A 20,343-nucleotide genomic window follows, 5' to 3' on the forward strand; every position below is an offset into this window, starting at 1 on the left:
ATAGATCATGGTGTAAAAAAGAATGGAATATGAAAAAGAATGGAATTTTTAAAATGTAGAAAAGAGATGGGTTGATGTCTAAAAAGTGTTGGGAGCAAATGCCAATTCTGAATTCTAAACCCAGGAAAATGCACTTTAAAAATCAAGGTGAAATAAATTATTTCCAGGCAAACAAAATTCAAGAGAAGTTGCCACCAGCACCCCTACACTGAAGGGAAAAAAGAAGAAAATTAATAACAGGTAGAAGAGGAAATGCAAAAAGGAGAAATAAAGAACAACGGGAAAAGTATGTGGGCAAATTTCAAAGAATATTGGCTATAAAACAGCAATGGTGGCAACTCACAGGACTCACAATCAATAGGACACAACATCAATAGGTCATAAGTCCAGAGAAGGTAAATGCATTTGAGTTCTAAAGTCTATACATGATCTTTCCAATTTCACATTAGATGTTGTTTCAAGAATGCATTTTGGGCTGGGTGCAGTGGTGCACACCTGTAATCCCAGCAGCTGGTGGGTAGGGGGCTGAGGCAGGAGGATCTCGAGTTCAAAGCCAGCCTCAGCAACTCAGTGAGACCCTGTTTCTAAATAAAATACAACCCTACTTTTCCATGGGACAGGATCACCAGGTGGCTAGGAGATTCAGAACCAGCTATGCAGAGCTCAGCCACCAGCTGCAAACCTTGCAGAGAGCGGAGGGAACACGCAGGCCAGGGCTGGGTTGCAGCCCGACATCGGTGTTTGCTGGAGTTTTCAAGTCTCAGGGTTGTGTGGGGAGAAAGTTCTGCACGAAATGTGGATCTGCTGGTGTCTGGGTCAGACCCTGGATCCGCTCCAGTCCCAGCGGCTTGGCTCCACCCTCCCCACCTCTTTCTGGATCTAAAAGGTCCATTTGGAGGAGGGGGTCGGAAAGCATCTCTGGTGGGGGTCCTTCCTGGGGGACTCCTTAGGCTGGTTTTTGTTTAGTAGCATTACACGCCATCCCTCCTGTCTGTGCAAAGCCCTGCAACCCTCCTGGGCTGTGCCCACTCTTGGAGACATCTCGAAACCGGTGCAGATAACACGGTAAGTGTGCCCAAGTGTCGCACGTGTCCATGCGACAGCGGGACCTGGTTGGGACCTGGGAAAGCCGGATACTCACCTACCGGGGTCCAGCCCTAGCAGGGGTCGTGGTGGTCACAGGTGATGGAGTAGGCGTCGGCGAGGTGGAGAACAAAGCAACACAAACTCAAGGAATGGATGCTAAGTTCTAAATTTTATTTTTCCCAACCAGCTTTTTATACATTAAAAGGTTGACAGTTACACATGTTTTTCCAGAACAGAAAAAGATCACAAGGAAAAATAACAAAAATATCTTGTATAATCACTACTAGACCAGGTAATTTTAGTAATTTTTAGTAATTGCTTACTCGTGATAACCTATAACTAAACAATAAGTCATATTAATATTGCTTAACTAGTCATAAAGGTTAAAGCAAGTTCAGCAGGGTTGAGTAAATGTCAGTTGTGTGGCTACTGCTGTGGTTAATAAGTGCTAGACAGTTTAAGCTAACAATAATATGACATCATCTTATACTGTGTGAACTTAACATTGAGGAACTTTTTCTCCGGAGGATAGGTGGCCAATAATATTTACAGCAGTTAGTAAATCCTAATCTTTAAGAAATGGAATATCTTGCACTCTTGTATGTATACTTTCAAACCAGATTATAACATGTCCTGATTTTACATCTAAATATCCCATGGGAGATAAAGGAGGGTCTAAATCCGGGGGCTTAAGAGGCATCCCTCTGTAAGGATGTCATGGCTTTCCATTAATTAAATAAGCATTGTCATAAGGCGTTTTAACTGTAGGAACTCTATTTTCTTTATTTCTTCTGTTCCTGTTAATCATTCCTGATGGAGTTGGAGTTATTTGCCTACATACTTGAGGTCATCTGAGAATAGTCAACAGGGGATCGGCAGCTAGAATCTATTTTTGTATTTTCTCATAACATTCTTGGTTACTCAAAGTTTCATTACAAATGACTAAATCTGAAATCACTGTTCCATTAGATGTCTGGTTTTTATGTTTTAACCCTGGTTCTGTTAAGACCCCTGTTTTCAGGGAAAACACATAAAATATTAATAGTAAACCTACACATATTAAGCAAGCAAGGAAGCAAAGTCTGCAACCAAATTCCCAATATGATGAGACTTTGCAAACACCTTTGTTACTCAGCGGAATCCTTGTCAAGCACTGAGGGAAATTGCAGGTGGCGTAACACTCACCTTCACTCAGGTAAAGGGGGAAGACAGCATGTGACCTAAATGCTCAAGCCAAAATGCGCCAGGCGCCTGGCCAACTCCAGGCACCCTGTATCCCTGAAGACTCTCCTGCAGGCAGCGGCACTGGACATTCGTCAGGGACTGTGTTATTTGCTTGCATTAGTGTCAGGGCCTACTGCAATTAGGGCAAACTGAAAAACCTGGTACTGCCACTCCTAGAAGTGCCCACCCAGTCTTCTTCTAGGGAAAGGGCTTGGGGCTTTGAGTTGCTTTCTTCCTGTGAACTGAGACCTCTGTAAAGGAAGTTAATATAAAGGACAAGCCATAAGCGGAGTTGCCAGAATCAAACCCCATGACCCTAACAAGTTGCATTTTTATCTTTAATGGACTCAGGTGAGATCCAGTTCACCGGAAACTCAGGGCAAAAGTGGCTGTCTTTCTTTGGCCAGGTGTGTATGGTTTTCAGTTTCCTCCAGGACTGTCAGGTGAAAGCCAGCCCCGGTCTCCACTTGCTCACCTGAGCCAACCCAGAATGATGCTTCTTTTCTTTTCTTTTCTTTTCTTTTTTTTTAATCCTATTGTTCCAAGCTAATGTGCCTGGGATCACCAGGGAACAAAAACGCAGCACCAGTTATACTGGTTATTTGTGAGGAGGAACCTGCTGAAGCAGAAATGGAGATATTGGAGAAGTGGGGGAAGAGTAGAACTCAGGGGGAAGATATGCGAACATAGGTTCCTCTGTCTTCTTAGATTAAATAGGCTCACAGCTGAAATGGGGTTACTATCCCTCCCAACCTTGGGAACTCCAGGGTCAAGATCCATGTGGTGCTGACAGACTAAGCCATGGGAACATGAAGTTAAGGGAATAATTCTATAAATGGCCCCCTGTGCCTACCCCCACATGCTTTCACTTTTGAAAAGCAACTTCCCTGCCGCCCTCCCTGGTTTATGTGACAGGATATGTTAACATTCCTCAACAAACCCTGTTTTCTGCAGGAGAAATGCAGGGCTGAAATGTAGATAAGAACACAAGTTATTCTGAAGGTAGGGACTTTTATAAACCCTACCAGTGACCAGATCCCAGAACTCAGGGAGATACACATAATTCCCCCAGCCATAAAATCTGCAGTGTGGGCCAAAGCGACCCAGAGTTGTCATTGGCAGTGGGGACTTAAAAGTCTGATGTCCTCTGCTGTCAATCAAAAGTCAAGAGGTAGACCTGGGTGGGACTCTCTGGAAACTTCACTGGGATCCCCAATAAGACTGGAGGGCAGGAGAAGTGTGCCATCCCTCTCCTCTCTGCAAGGACCATGTCCCCCTTTCCCCTTTCCTGTCTCTTCTAATTAACTTGTGCCTTTTACTCTGGGTGACATGTCTGAAATTTTTCTGACTTGATCCCAAGAATCAATCTTTGAAGGGGGTCCTTCATGCTACCTCAGTATCCCATGTCACAGTGCACTGGTGGTACATACTGTAATCCCAGCAACTGGGGAGGCTGAGGCTGGAGGATTGCGAGTTCAAGGTTAGCCTCAGCAACTTGGTGAGAACCTGTCTCAAAATAAAATATAAAAAGGGCTGGGGATGGTGCTCAGTCGGGGATAGGAAGGTTTTCACACCATTGCACAAAGCAGTGATACCTCTGGTTTGCCCCAGCATTTAATAGTTTTATACACATTTAACCATCACATTTCTTTTTGTTTCATGAAGAACCAAGTTAATGTGGACTCCAGGGTGGTGAATACAAGGAGATCTCAGAACCCCATGGAAAGTTTTTTGATCCATATGTCACAGGAAAGCAGGGAGCTGAAACCCCAAACCTCAGTTGTGCTCCAACAAAATAAAATTTAAAGTCAGACACAAAAAGCCATGCAAGAGAATTTTATTATAGGTGAAAGTAAAGTAAAAGCAAAGTGAGGCTTAAGCAGAGAGCACTCAAGAGAGTGGCCATCTCTGAGCAGAGAACAATAAAGAAGACAATGCTGTCTCCAAATATATCACTCTTTGATGTTTACCAGGAGAGCTGGGGACCACCTTCAGTGCTCTGCCAATCAGTTGTTCACTTCCTTCTTCATGTCAGGTTTTGGTGTTTTTGACCTTAGTTGGTCCTCTCCAGAACTGTCATGGTGGCCATCCTATTTGGAGGAGGGATTCATCTACAAGTCTTTCCCATGCTAATGTGGGTACTGGGATCAGTAACTGGTCAGCAGCTACCTTAATGCACCTGTGCTACTAAAGGAATCATCTTTCCTGGACAAATGGAGACACCTATAGCCATATTCCCTAGCTTCACATCAATGTCATTGGACCATGTTATGGTTTGGATGTGAGGTGTCCCCCAAAATCTCACATGAGAGACAATGCAGGGGGGTTCAGAGGAGAAATGATAGGGTTGGAAGAGTCCTAAAGCAGTAAATAATCCCTGGTGGGATTAATTGAAGTGGTAGGGTATGGCTGGAGGAGGTGGGAATTGGGGACTGGCTTTAAGGTATATATTTTGTATCTGAAGAGTGGAGTCTCTCTCCCCCTCTCCCATTCTCCCCACCACCACCTCATGATGATGTGAGCTGCTTCCCTCTGCCACGCCCTTCCGCCATGATGTTCTGCCTCAACTCAAGCCCTGAGGAATGGACCCAGGCTTCTGTGGACTAAGACCTCTGAAACCATGAGCCCTCAAATAAACCTTCCTTCCTCTATAATTGTGCTGGTCAGATCATCTAGCAGCAGTGAAACAGCTGACTAAAACAAACCATCAAGAGTTTGTCCCATTAAGAGTTTGTCATTTTCTTTTGACATAACTTCCCATTAGCTCCTTTGCTTCTACAAATTAACTACCAGCTTTGCTTTCTTGTCTCTGAAAATAGTTTAAAGACCCTAAAGTAATTTAAAGGACATTCATGACCTTCACTTCTCATTGCTAATACCTAACACACAGTATACAGTAGGCCTCCCTTTGTGATTTGCTTCCCTCAATTTCAGTTCACAAGGGTTCATTGGAGTCCAAACATTAAATGGAAAATTCCAGAAATAATTCATAAGCTTTAAATGCCTTTTATTATGACATATAATTTTTAAAAATTTTTGTTGTCAATGGACCTTTCTTTTTATGTGGTGCTGAGAATCAAACCCAGTGCCTCACACATGCTAGGCATGTGCTCTACCACTGAGCCACAACCCAGCCCTCGTTATTATAATTGATATATCTTCTCACAGGTTTTCTTGTTGTCCATCTCTTACTGTTGTTAATTCATTAATTAAACATCATAGGTGCATGTGTATAGGAAAAAACATAGTATGCATGGGGTTTGGTACTATCCACAGTTTTAGGCACTCACTGGGGCTCTTGAATGCAGCCCCAAAGGATGAAGGGCACTCCTTGCTGCATTTAGAATGATGTGGGGAAACAGTTTAAACTGACTTCCAACTGTTGTGCTCCTGGTGAAATCTGAAACATAAAGGTTGTTAGAACTCTCAAATAGAAGAAATTGCTATTGAAACCAGAGTTTTCAATAGCGATTTTGTCAATTTCCTCTGGGTTCTTGTCTTGCAAATTTTGAAGAATAAAATCCACAGACAATCATGGAAAGGAAGAGAAAACAGAGCAGGATTTGTTTAGGTGGAAAGAGATAGAACTCCCACCATGCAGGAGGGGGCCTGAGAGCAGAAAAAACCATCCTGGTGTTCCAACTTGAGCTGAGAGCTGGCTCTGGGCAGGGCATGGAGCAAACTCTGCAAAATCGCTGTTGAAACTGGTGTCCTGGCTGCCATCCGGGTTCCATCCTCCTCCCTGTAACTTCCCTCTGTGTCCCCCTTGCCTTCTGTTTTCCACCTCTAGGACAGAGGAGCTGACTGGAGGTGTTCCCACAGGTGAGCCCCAAGGTCTTCTACATTTGAAACAGGCTTGATGGTGCTCATGAACATGTCTGCAGGACAGCCTCTAGGGGTGGTGAATGGGGCCCACTATCCTGACTGCCTGGGCAGTTTACTATCTATTCTAATTTATCTCCCTTCACTATTTTAACTGGAAAATATGACATAAAGTAAAAAGTTAAACTCAAGGAGTTTAAACTTCATTTGTAAACAGCATTTCATGGGGTATTTTATTTGAATATATAACAGACCAAGTTATTCAAAACAACTTTGAAACGATTGAGACAAATCTTAAGTCCTTCCTCCATTCCTGCTTTAGTTTACTCTGTTCTGGAATCCTGACCACCCAGAGGTAAGTATTTTTATAAATTCTTGCGTATCTTCCCAAGGCTCCTATTTCCCCTCTATTTCATTTAAATGAGGTCATTAGACACTTTGCAGCTTGCTATTATGACTTCCCATTGAATCATGGGTGTTATTTTCCCCATATTAACTACTTAAAAAATGGTCAGCCACCCCCATTGCTTTTGCTTGGTTGCCCCACCCAACATAGTATCATGTGGACATAGCTTAAAATATTTAATCATCTCCTAGAGAGTGCCTTTTAAATGCTGCAATGGATATAATTTTATACATATGCATATATACATTTTAAAGACTTTACAACTCTTTTTAAAAATTATGACTGGACATGGTAGCACACACCTGTAATCCCAGCAGCTCAGGAGGCTGAGGCAGGAGGATCACAAGTTCAAACCAGCCTTGGCAACATAGGAGGCCCTAAGCAACTTGGTGAGACCCTGTCTCAAAAATTTTTTTAAAAATAATTAAAAAGGACTGGGGATGTGGCTCAGTGATTAAGCACCCCAGCCATTGGTCCATTGTTATTAGCCTGCAAAATTCCACTACTTAAGAATAGCTCCCCTGCCATTTTCTATCTCTCCCCTCCTTGCTTTTACTCTCCCTCACTCTTGTGCATGCCCTCTCTCTCTCTCTCTCTCCTTGCTTTCATTCTTCTCCCCTCCTCACTCTCAAGCGCACGCACTCTCTCTCTCACCCTGCACAGAGACACTCTGTCCACTTAATAAACTCTTGTGTGAATTACCACGTCCAGAGTAGTTTCTGGGTGCTTTCATTGCTGCTGTGACTCGGATGGGCTCTTCTTCCGCCATCTGGCAGGTGGAATCCCATCTGTCCCAGACCCGAGATGCTGGTCCCACCTTCCATTCACCCAGACACTGGCTTCAGATTGGTGAGTTTTCCCCTAGGTCGGCTTAAACACTCCTCTGCTGACCTGAGACATGACTGTTGATCATCTGGCACCCTCGAGGCAATTGAGGGGTCGGAGTTCCTCCAGCCTCAACTTTTGTAGTTATGACTTGTCCCCTTAGTTGACCTTATCTGATGGGTGGGTCCCTGATCTTTATGGTAGAGATTCTCTCTCAGGGTTGAGTCTCTTCTTCAAGCTCACTCTCAAAAATCCTGATATCAGGTCCTCAATTCTCTCAGCTTTTTCCCAGCACACACTGATGGCTGGGTGACGACCCATCACTGTGCTGCCTTCTCATCTCCAGCCAACTAGTCTGTGACCTCCGGACGCCCTGGACGCTGACTCGGCTGTATCAGTCTCCACCATGGGATCTGGGTCCTCCATTCCAGCAGATTCACCCCAGGGGTGCCTACTAGACAATCTTATGCCCCTTTACCTGTCCCCCAGTCTAAAATTCACCAACACTTATCCTTTAGATAATCAATCCAAAATGGCCACATAATGGCATACAACTTCTATGAGTGAGCGGGCAGATGGAAAGGACAGAACTTCAAGCTTTCTCTTTCTTGCACACTAAACCTGATCTTTGCTCTTCCTGCAAACCCGAACACCTCCTTTTGGCTTCTTCTCCCCCTCCTAATCCCTCCTCCTCTGACTTTCACTCAGCTAACAACCCCCCCATACCAGACCCCTGTGGCAGACGCCCCTCTGGCTCCTGCTCCTCCATCTCCTCTGCCCTGTTCTGTTTCTGCTTCTGTTCCCCTGCCCAGCCCACCCAGGCCTCTTGCCATGAGGACCTGCACACATAATCTAGCCCCCCAATGGGAGGTGGCTGGTATGGAGGGAGTAGCCCTAACCAGCCAACAGCCAGTGGCATGTCACAGTAAGGAGTATGATATAGCAGCCCCATTCCTCAAAAGTAGTGGGAGATAATGTTTCACAATTTTCTGCATCCAAACCTGAATTGATTAACAAACAGGAAAAAGGGTGAAAAAGCCTTAGTCAATTTCTCCTGCCTACCCTTGCTGAAGCCTGCATTGGAATGTAGACTGCAGCAGGCTCAGCAAGGGACCAACCTGAGACTGAAAAAAGTGTCCATTTTAAATTTCTCCTGGTCTGCAACATAGAACTAACACTCTCTCTCTCTCTCTCTCTCTCTCTCTCTCTCTCTCTCTCTCTCCCCACCTTCCTCCTCCCTCCCCCTCCCTCCCTCTCACCCCTCTCCCTGCCTTTCTCTTTCTCACTCTCTCATGCTAAAATTAATGACTATTATCATTTTTTCTTCTAGGACTCTTGTTTTGTTTTTCTTAAAATGCTATATTTTTCAAGTTCACAATTTTGATCCTACATGCCTGGGCTAATGGTTTTTTGATCAGTTCTATTTTTATTCAACTCTAGAGTTATTTTTGAACATCTGTTACATTGCAATGGAGATTCACCTATAAAAGGCTACACGGCCTTTGCTTTTGAGTTATGTGTATATCATGTTGTCTAATGTTGTGCTATTTATGTATGTACATGATAAAATTTACATAAATAACAAATGCTCATAAAATGTAAATTTAAAAAATGGGTCCAGATACCTTAATTCATGTAATTTTAAAGGTTCAAATTAAATTGGGTAAACAAATGAAAGTAAAATGTCCTTGAAATTACTTACCTCACAAGTCTCTAGGTGGTCAAATTAATAAAATGTTGATATATATAAAATGTCTGATATCAATTGTTTCAAGGACTTTTCTTCAACAGGAAAGAGACAGCAGATACCATTCAATACATTTGTCTGTTTTTTTTAAATGGAGTAATTTATCTAAATTCAGAAATCTCATGAGTTGTTTCAGAATGTGAACAAAAAGGGGTCAACATATAGGAAAGAAAAATAAAAGGCTCTAGGTATGGAGATATATTTAGTAGAAGGGAGAGGAAAATGTTTCTGGGTAGGAAAGTCTTTCTGTGATGAAACCCAGGATGGGACCCATGGTCATTGCCTGCTGGCTCTCCCCTCATGGGGATCCCAACCACCTTGACCGTGCCCCCTCCTCCCTGGACAATATCCACCATAGGGGGTTTCTGCCTCTTGCTGTTGCCAACCTCCTTGCTCACCACAGAATTCAACTCTGGACAGCCTTCCCTCTACAGTGAGTCCTCAGAGCTCTTCTATGGTGGCCCTGAACTCATGCGCGCGCGCGCGCTCTCTCTCTCTCTCTCTCTCTCTCTCTCTCTCTCTCTCTCTCTCTCTCTCTCCAAAAACCCCAGTGCTGGCTCAGGGTCTCTCCCTTGGCTTTGGCCACAGACCTGTCAGGGACAGTGATGACCCTCACTGATGACCCTCTGCTCCTACATGGGAAATCACAGAGGTTTCAGGAACACCCCTTCCTCTCCTGTCTCGCTTCTCTGGGCCCTTGAGAACTCTTAGCCATGGGCTCTGCCCAATTTAAAATTCCCTGCAACCCCCACCCCCTTGGCTGTCTCCTCAAAAACATTTAGCCTCTCCATTTGACTCCAGATCTCAAACCTCACAGGCTCATTTTCCATTGCAACACAGTCTGACCCCAATATAAGTTAGACTTCTCTTAGCCAAAGAATGGTACTTATACAACTTCTGTCACCACAGCAGCAAGCAGGTAGAGATTCCCTATGTTCAAATCTTCTCTTCTCTTTGCTCTCACCCCTCTTTGTGTCAATAAAAATAGTATTGGGGATTTATTTATATCATTTAATGTTCTATAACAGGACCTGTTAGAGCCTGATTTGTTTAAAGGTTAATATCCTGAAACATGAAAGTATTTCGCCACTTTGCCACACAAAAGGAAAGTTAAAAGCTATTTCAGCCTTTCTTTGATTCATGTTTTAGATATAATGTTACATTGTGTTAACTAACATTCACAAAGACTCAGGAAACAATACATGTAAACTTTTTTAAATGACATTTAAGAAAGAGGCAAAGATTAACTTCAGAACTAGAGCACATTACCTAAGATTTGTGAAGAGCCCTGCCTTACCTGAGATAAGGCTTGGCCTCCCACCCTGCTGCATGTCAGAATGGCTCCAAAATAAGCCAGACTTCAGCTTATTTAAAGTTATATTCAAAAGATGGTTTTTTGTTATAAATGATCTCAAACAGGGGACCATAGTATAGCTCAGCCAAAATTCAAGATAGCTGTTATACAAACCAAATGTTTTCTGTTGTTAATTCCATTTTGTATTTTCCTTGTAAACTCTATAACTGTTGCCTGATTAATGGTTTGCAGAAGTACTGCTTCAAGAACAAATGACCTAAATTAATTTGAGATAATAAGCCATCACCTATAGGACAGATAAGATAATATAGACCCCAATTAAATAAAAGGGGGTAAATAACTATAAAATCATAAATACTAAAGTTAAAGCCCAGTACTCTTACTTTATGATGGTGAGACTGGCTTGCTGGATGTTTAAGATCAAACTTAAGAGATTGAGAAATACAGAAGTCAAGAAAACCAGTATTTGGCTCTTGCCCTCTGAGTCAGCCTAAACCCAGGGAATGGGAGAGTTTCTCTAAGGAGCTTTGCAACTCTGGGTCACATAACCTTCCAATTAGGGAGATTAATGAGATCACTAGAGAATGAAAAGCCAATTAGTGTGCCTGCTACAGAAGAGGGTCATTGAAAAAGGGAGACATCCCTGGTGTTTCCAAAGGAAGCCACCTCATCAAGGAGACCCTACCTAGAAAATGGCACTAAAGGAGCTAAGAAGCTGCTCTCAAGTTCTCCATAAACAGCCCCTGTGGGAACTCAGCTGACCCTTAACAACAGATAAGAACAAGGTCAATTTGACCAGCTTGATCTTGAATGCCTAGCAAAACAGTTAAAACCAAAACATAGCCATTCCTGGGCATTTAAAAGAAAAAACAATAGTTAAACATAACTTAAAACCTGCACTTGTGTTAGCCCCAAGAATAAGTAAGATTGGAGGCTACAAAAGAGATTATTAGGCAGGAGCGCCTGATAACCATCAAGAGAAACTGCCAGAGTCAGAAAGTTTTGGTCATTTTAACGTCTACAGATCTTCCTAAACAGGACCATGCCTGATAAATTGCCTACAGAAGTTCCTACAAGATCAGATACACAAGTTCTGGAGCTAGCAAACACACACAAGTTCACCGACCAATCAATCAACCACTTCTCCTTCAAGACTATCAGTCCCTGACACCCAAAGTCAAGACTTGCGATTCACTATTGACACCTCCAACTCCAAAAACTCTGCTCCCACCTAAGCCCTCCCTAATCCTCTTTTTTACGGGAATGAGACTTTTCACCCCTAACCAACAGGGAGAAGCTACAGAAGAAAGACCATTGTCCCACCCCCGGTATTTAAAAAAACAAAATGGGAAGAATATTGGCATCAGATCTGCTATTTTGCTGCCCCCATTATTCTCCCTCCCCCATACCACTTTACAACCCAGATTATTAGCCCTCGAACTTCCTAGCCAGTAATTGGCCCAAATTGTTAGCCTGAGAACCTCCTCACCAGCCACTGGTCCGTTGTTATTAGTCGGCAAAATTCCACTACTTAAGAATAGCTCCCCCCCACCCCATTCTCTCCTCTCTCCTCCTCACTTTCACTCTCTCCCCCTCCTTACTCTTGCTCTTGCTCTCTCTCTCTCTCTCTCTCTCTCTCTCTCTCTCTCTCACCCTGTCCACTTAATAAAATCTCTTGCCTGAGTTCCCTCCTACAGAGTGGTTTCTGGGTGCTTTCACCTGGTACCAAAAATACATACATACATAAAATTATGAAAACTTCCCAAGCAAGAAAAGCACCAACACATACTGTGTCTGCCTCTCCTCTAAAGATGAAATAGTCTCAACTCTACTAAGCACATGCCACAGCATGGGTCGGGGGGCAGTAGGAGGGAAGCCACATTATAAAGGGGATGTGAATGGGCTGGGGGCGGGGCTCAGAGCACTGGCTTGGCAGGTGCACGGGCCCTAGGTTCCACCCCCAACACCACCTAAAACAAAATGAATAGAACTGAGTGTTCATCAATTCTACACATGGCACAGACAATAACCCCACAGGGCAAGTGCATTTTGAAGTATGGAAGCTAAGGTGTGGGGCACCAGCCATGACCTGCAAATAAAACCAGGCTTGGAAATCTGGCTCTCAGGAACTAACAATTATGAGACATTGTTCCAGATCGCCTAGAGTATGTGGTTTGCGTGTAGGGGTTCACCGCCAGAATTTGTAGGCCTGGTTGGGATGACCCGCTAGAGCAAAATGGTTTGTTTAGCCCCACCCCATCCTGTTTCTCATGGAAGAAGATCCTACCAGCGCCCCCTTTGATCTGTAAATAAAGAAAACTGGGCTTCTCCATTTTGTTACAGTCAGTCCCTTATGGATGGCTCAATTGGTCATGCCCCTGATTCAAAAGATAATTGTCCCTGTCTTTCTTGATGATAGATAAATTTCTTAGCAATTATTTCACAGCCAGCACATCCCTCTGACAGGAACCCTTTTCCTCGCCCACGCAGGACCTGCGTGAGACTAAGGCACTAAAATAGTACTGGTAGAATTTGACAACCCATCAAATGCATAATGCTTCGTGATCAAATGGAGCTTGTTCACAGGATGCAAAAAGGTCTGGCGTTAGAGGAGCCTTCATCTCATCCATCATGTTGATGCAGAGAAGAACTTTTCCAGTCAGCTTTGTAGCTGTGGCTATGCCATTTGCAAAATCTGACACTGGCTTTTGTTCCTAAAATCTTAAAATATAGATTAATAATTTTTGAATGAAATTTAATTTGTGTGTGTGTGTGTGTGTGTGTGTGTGTGTGTGTGTTTTATACTGGAAATTAGATCCAGGGGTGCTCTACTGAGAGCTACATTCGCAGTTCATTTTTATTTTTTAATTTGAGCCAAGATCTCACTAAGTTGCTGAGGCTGACCTTGAACTTGCAGTCCCCCCTGCCTCAGCCTCCTGAGTCACTGGGATTACAGGTATGTGCTTCCAAACCTGATGAAAGTGAATATTTAGATTAAGGAAAGAAGTCAAATAATTACGACTTTTTTTAAAAGCTGAAAAATAACAAAACCATCACAAAATCAGGAAAAAATAAATTTAACATCTGTAGTTAGTAATCATCTATCTTCTATTGGACTGCATACTCTTTGAAATTCCTGTTTTGTAATATCCTTGCTGCTTTGCCACTGCAACTTATTTATTTTAATTTGTCCTAATTGGTTACACATGACAATGGAATGCATTTTGACACATTGTACACAAACAGAGCACAACTTCTCCTTCCTCAGGCTGTACATGGTGCAGAGTCACCCCAGTAGTGTAATCACACATGTACATAGGGTTATCATGTCCGTCTCATTCTATAATCCTTGGCAAATTATCTTTAAAATGGACATGTTACAACCATAAAAATGAAATGATGTATACATTTGTGTACAATGAATCAAAATGCAGTCTGTAAAAAATAAAAAAATAATTTAAAATAAATTTAAAATAAATAAAATGGACATTTTTTTTCTCTTCCTCTCTCCCTGTTCATCTCTAATCTTCCCCAACCCCCTAATCTCAAGGGAAACAGGATTGCCTTTCTTCCCCATTTTAGGCAGACTTATCTGTCCTTGAGCACACACCTGCCACAGGAACGATGTCATCCAGACTTTAGGGATGATACCAGAAGATCTCAGAAATGACTACCTCCCTAATTAACAAGTGAATCACACTCCAACAGAGAGCATGTGAATGGAGCCTTGGAATCGCCTCTTTAAAAGCCCCCTGTTCCTGTGAATGGGAGAACCACAGCCTCTGGGACAGGAGTCCCCTGTGTTTCTCCTTTGCTAGCAAAGCAATAAAACTTTTTTCCTTTTTCTCAAAACCATGACCTCATTTTGAAATAGCATCAGGGACAAGGACTGAGCTTTCAGTACAAGATGATTTCATTTTATTTCATTTTTCCAAAACAGATTGTATTTAAGTATCTATTAATACTTTATATTTAAAAAATCTTTTATGACTTCTAATTTTATTGTAGTATGTAATCTGATGCAAAATAAAGGTTAACATTGCTTCTCCAAAGCACACTTTTAATCAAAGGTTTGTTTAAGAAATGCAGATTTCTAGAGCCCTTTGAAGTTCTGATTAAATAAGTTCTGTGGAAACCACAAAAAAAAAAAAAAAAAAAAATTGCATCAGCAAATTCTGCAGTCCAGCAAAGTGGGCATCAGCCTGGAACTTGTCAGAAGTGGCAGCTGAGAGGCTCCTCCCAGACCTAGGAGATCAGACTGCATTTGAAAAGATCCCAGGGGATCCCTATGCTGGCTAAATTTGTAAAGGGCAATTCCACAATATAGACCTCAGAGTAGAATTGCTGGGTAATAGGTGTGGGGATATTAAAATTTTCTATATATGAAGAAAGTTGGACTGGGGACGTAGCTTGGTGTTAGAGCACTTGCCTATCAAGTGCCAGGCCCGGGGTTCCATCCCAGCACCAAAAAAAAAAAAAAAAAATCATGAAGTGATTGTACCAATTTACATCCAAATAAGTTTTACATATAAAATTAAATGTAACATACATCCTATAAAGTTAATTGTTAATGAAGATATATTTAATCTATGCCAATCCTTGTTATCATCCAACTTTGTATGTAGACATTATATGCTTGTATGTATGTTTGAAAATACAAAACAGAATACGAAATGTGGAAACAAATCCCACAATACAGAATTTTCTACATACCAAAAATAACGCATCTCTAGAAATCGAAGTCTCCACGATATCAACATCGTGCCTGAAAAAAAGAAGAATAAATAACTTATAACACTAATGCATGATCAGAGTTCAAATGTCAACTATTTCTCCCAAAAATATCTTTCGGAGGGAGATTTCTTTCGTCAGGTGCAAACACATTGCAGGGCGTTTCTCCTGGAGTTCTTCTGAAGTGTCCCGGTCTCCTCATCTTGAGCCCGCCTCCCTTTGTTACCAGCACTGACCCGCTGGAGCGTAGGGTCACTGTAGGGTAGCGCACGCCAGCCAGCGAGTTTGAGAGATCGCTCCCTGGCGTCGGTGCAGGGTAGAGACCTCAGCACCGGATGAGGTGAACGTCTGCAGTGATCTGCAAACACCTGAGACACCGCGTCCTTCCCGGAGCATCGCCCGACAGCTGCAGAGACTGCTGGTTTCTGTGCAGGTGCTGCTGATGTTGCTCAGCGATTTCTGCTGGGTTTCTGTGGGAGAGAGGACCAGATGCCACCTGATACTTCCCCCCTCCTCTCCACCGTACAGGGAACTGAACCCAGAGCCGCTCTTCCGCTGAGCTACAACCCCAGGCCTGTGCAGCTGTCACTGATAAGGACTATTCCATTTCCTATCAGAAAGGCAAAATAAAGGCTTAATTCTTGCTCTTGAGTAACCACGTGCTGTTCCCCCTTGGGCTCTCTCTCTTTGGGTACCTGAGTTCGTCTTCAGTGCTTTTCCAGTAATTACAGTGATTCACTTTGTGCCTGGGCGGTCAGGAGACTCTTCCAGCTGGCTTGGGTAGCCTCCGCACAGTGACTTCCCTGCCATCTGGCACTGCATGATAACCCAGATGCACATCTGAAATACCCATCTCTGCCCCTCTGTGTGTTTTCATTCACGATGGAATTCTGAAGCTGAGTGTTCTCAGCTCTTTTCATTTTACATTTGAATCTTTTTTCTCCTTATGCTAAAAATGGTGCTTCCTTAATAATAAGTCTTTCTTTGATCCTGCAATATGCATAAAATATTAATTTTAAAATGCCTAATATTACCGCTAGCAATAAAGCCACTATGAAGTGTGCTTTTTTTTTCTTCTTTCTTTTTTTTAAAGTAGAAATTACACACTAAGGTTTTAGAGTCATTCATATTAACTTTTTATTCCAAGTGGTTAAACTGCCAACCTATGATAGACCCTCTATCATTTCAGTTTCTCAATTTTAGGTATGACTTTATTATTGACTATGGAACTTAACATGGTTCCCAATTAAAACCTATAGAATGAGGCGATACTTAGAGAAGGTCTCTATGCTTCTGCTCCACCCAGTTCCTGGTTTATAATACATTTCTCTGCCTTTTTTTTTTTTTTTTTTTTTTTTGTACTAAAAATTGAACCCAGAGATACTTAACCACTGGGCCATGTCCCCAGCCCACCCCTCACTTTTTTTTTTTTTAAATCTTGAGACAGGGTCTCCCTGAGTTGCTTAGCACCTCACTAAGTTGCTGAGGCTGGCTTTGAAATTGCAATCCTCCTGCCTCAGCCTCCCAAGCTGCTGGGATGACAGGCATATACCACTGTACACATCTCTTTTTCTTTTTACTTAAAATATGAAATAAAACCTGGAAACCACATGATCTTACTTTATATCAATATGAGGAAGATTTTACTCATTCTTGTCTATGACTTATAGTTCTTCATAATGCAAACTTATTGTTTTTAAGCACTTCCCATTATTGGTTATTTAGAGGTGATTTTCAGTCATTTACAGTAATAAATAATCTCCAAAAATCCATATATCATTTGGTATTTATCCAGGGATTTTTGGAATATCTCCCCACAAAGGACAAATACAGGATCAAGGGAGAGCAGCATACATAATTTTGGTTTTGTGCCTAATTTTCCTTCAAATTAATATGCAGAGTGCAAACAAGCCAGACTCACCAGGCTAATCCTTTACTGTGCAAGAAAACAGCTCATTACAGCTCTGAATTGCTTGCCGTGTGGAAACTGATCCTCTGCAGGTTGACAGCCAAGAACGTGTGCTTTTCTATAGATGGGTATTGCTGGCGATTCATTCGTGGAACAGAGTGCCAGTTACTACTGAACCCTGGGGATTGAGGACCAACAGCCATTGGCAGACATCCTGGAGGACCATCCTGACCCCACAACTGCCGATTTCACCTGAGACTGAATGGCAGGCAGCCTCAGACCAGCCCCTGCGTGGGGGAGGCATTCAGTGTGTTTCTGCTCAGAGCACAGACCTGACACAGCCACCAGGCCCCATGGGTCCTGGGTCCCACCTGTGCCTATGTGCAAGTTAGAGTCAGGGGACTCGGAAAGAAGGAAGCCTGGGTTACCACGGTCCGTTTGGACCACCTCTCTGGACGTGGGATTCCTTTTCTGTAAAATGAGACTTTTCATCATGTTCTCCATAGCAACAAACTCACGACCTTCTTTTCTGGTTTAGGGAGAAAGAAACTGGGCTGCTCTGGGCTGCTGTAAGGAAATAGCATAGGCCGAGCGGCTTGTAACAGATTTACTCCTCACGGTTCCAGAGGCTGGAGGCCCAGGTGTCGTGTGATCAGGATGGAAAGGAAAGCGGTTCCTCCCACACAGCACCTGGGCCTCCAGCCTCCAGATAGGTGCTTTCTCACAGTGTCCCCACAGGGGAAGAAGGGGGTCTGGCCTCTCTCAGGCCACTCTCAAGGGGCTGCTAATCCCGTGCATAAGGGTTCCACACTCAGGACCCTATCACCACCCAGAGGCCCCACCTCCTAATTCCATCACCTGGGATTAGGATTTCAACATGAATTTTAAGAGGGACAGACGTGAACATTGTGGTGGTCAGTTCAGCGTGGTGGTCAGTTCTTCACTGTAACAAATAGCTGAGATAAATCAATTTACAAAAGAAAAGATTTATTTGGCTCACAGTCTTGGAGATCTCTGTCCTGATGCTTTGGGCCTTGGCAGAAAATCACATCAGGAGCATGGGCAGAGCAAAGCCATTCACCTCGTGGCTGGGAATGGAGTGGAGAAAGAGGAGACTGTGGTTCTAACACCCCCCTAAAAGGTATGTCTCCAGTGACCAGAAGACTTTCAACTAAACCTCGGTTCTTGAGGATGTCCACCACCTCCCAATAGCTCCACCTGGGGACCAAGCCTTGGACTCACAAGCCTTTAGAGGGACATTCCAGATCCAAACTGTAGCTGCTGTAAACCTTCAGACCATAGCACGGAGTTTGATAATTCCTCAAAAAGTTAATGTAGGCCAGGTGTGGTGGCACATGCCTGTAATCCCAGTGACTCAGGAGGCTAAGGCAGGAGGATGGCAAGTTCAAGGCCAGCCTTGACAACTTAGTGAGCCCTGTCTCAAAATTAAATTAAAAAAAAAAAAAAAAATAGCTCAGTGACAAAGTGTTCCTTGGTTCAATCCCAGTAACAAAAAAAGAAAAAAGTGGCCAGGTATGGTGGTGCACACCTGTAATCCCAGTCACTCGGGAGGCTGAGGTAGAAGGATCAAGAGTTCAAAGCCAACCTCAGCAACTTAGTGAGGTGCTAAGCAACTCAGGGAGACCCTGTCTCTAAATAAAATATAAAAAAGGGCTGGGGATGTGGCTCAGTGGTTAAGCACCCTGGGTTCAATCCCCAGTACCAAAAAAAAAAAAAAAAAAAAAAGTTGAACAGAATTCATGTGTGTGCACATTCCCACAGGAATGTGATTGCTTGCTCAGATTAATGTTTAGTAAGTGTGGGGAGTCTGAATCTTCATGGCTCCTTTCTTCTTCCAAACTCTCCTTGCCTGCTTCCTTCAAGGGACACAGAAAAGCTAGGACTGGCTGCCGTGTTAGTGACACTGTGCCTGCAATGGCCCACCAAAGGGCAGAGTGGTTCCCAGTGACTGAGGGTGCCTCTGCCTAAGGCTGGGAGTGGTCAGAGCACATGGGGCCAGGCAGGGCCCATGCCCCACGTGTGCTCCCCAGGCCCTGCACCTCTGGTTGAGGAGAGATGATGCACGGGGGATTCTACTGGGACCCCTTGCCAAATGACAGATACTTTCCACTCCTCATCCGGGGCCTGTGGGTCAGATGAGGTCACAGAGCATTGTCTTTAGAACCCAGGGTCTCGCTGTGGGTGTTACTCAGTTCCGAATCAAGCCTGGCTTTCCAGCAAAGGCAGCCCCCAAGACTGAGGTGGATCTGGGAGTGACAGGGAATAAACAGGGGCTATAAACTGAATTGTGCGTCCCTAAAATCCATAGTGAAGCCCCAGTCCCTAGTGTGACTGTATCAGGACACAAATCCTTTAAAGAAGTGATAAAGTCAGATGAGGTCATAAGGGTAGGGCCCCAGTCCATGATAAGGAGACACCAGGGAAGTGCGAGCACAGGGGAAAGACCTCGTGAGGACACCAAGAGAAGATGGTCCTCTGAAAGATGAGGAAAGGGGCCGTGGGAGAAATCAAGCCTGCCAGCACCTCAAACCTGGACTTCTGGCCTCCAGAACTGTGAGACAATACATGTCTATTACAGAAACCTCCCTGTCTGTGGCTTCTTGTTATGCGGCCCTGGTAGACTAATAGAGAGCACACAGTCTACCCGTGGAGTGGGACATTCCTGAAGCTGTGACTCGGGAAGCAAGGATTTAGGGAATGAGGACAGACAAGAGAAGCAGAAGCAGAAGCACAGCCCTGGTGCAGCTGAAGCCACAAGCCATCTTGTGGTCATCTTGGGAGTGAATGTGGACAGAGGGGAGAGGGTCTGATGGCAGAGCCTTCAGTGATGGAGAACCAGCCTTGAATGAACCTCCTGAATGAAGGGAGGTGCTCCTTTGCCATAAGCCACTCTCCCTATGGGAGTGTTGTGGGAGATTCTTCAGAGACATCCTGGGGCTGCAGCAGAGTACCTCACACCGGGGACCGTGAAATGACAGAAATGTATTCTCTTACAGTTCTGGAGGTTGGAAGTCTGCAGAGACATGTTTGGGTAGCCCTAGGATGGCAGCTGGCATTGAGCCAAGAGGTGGCGCATAATTAGTGTTAACACGGTGTGATCTACTTTTGCCTAATTAGTTAATGTCTCCTTTGTGCTAGTGGTCAACAGATGTTCCTCATTCTTTCTTGATTGGTACTGTGGCGCATGCTCCAACCATGCTACTTAATCCTAAGCTGATTGGTTGCCTTACGGTATATAAGACATTCTCTTCACCTGG

The 20,343-nt window shown here is 43.7% G+C and overlaps 1 protein-coding gene across 14 annotated transcripts in view; it reads right to left on the reverse strand.

The window, feature by feature from the left end:
• Positions 1-4,131: 4,131 nt before the first annotated feature.
• Positions 4,132-20,343, reverse strand: part of Odad1 (outer dynein arm docking complex subunit 1) — a 49,713-nt gene continuing 33,501 nt past the window's right edge. For 10 of the 14 annotated variants that reach the window (XM_047528659.1, XM_047528645.1, XM_047528647.1 and 7 more), the window contains 4 exons: positions 17,078-17,243; positions 15,393-15,626; positions 15,139-15,190; positions 4,932-5,710 (listed from right to left, as the gene is read on the reverse strand). The gene's annotated coding sequence lies outside the window, so the exon portion shown is untranslated. Of the gene's footprint in view, positions 4,401-4,931; positions 5,711-14,592; positions 14,671-15,138; positions 15,191-15,392; positions 15,627-17,077; positions 17,244-20,343 lie in introns of those variants that run through there. The other 4 variants (XM_047528650.1, XM_047528651.1, XM_047528649.1 and 1 more) reach the window with 3 other exon arrangements.

Source organism: Sciurus carolinensis, chromosome 16 (genome assembly GCF_902686445.1).
Source record: "Sciurus carolinensis chromosome 16, mSciCar1.2, whole genome shotgun sequence".
In the NCBI taxonomy this organism is placed as follows: Eukaryota; Metazoa; Chordata; class Mammalia; order Rodentia; family Sciuridae; genus Sciurus; species Sciurus carolinensis.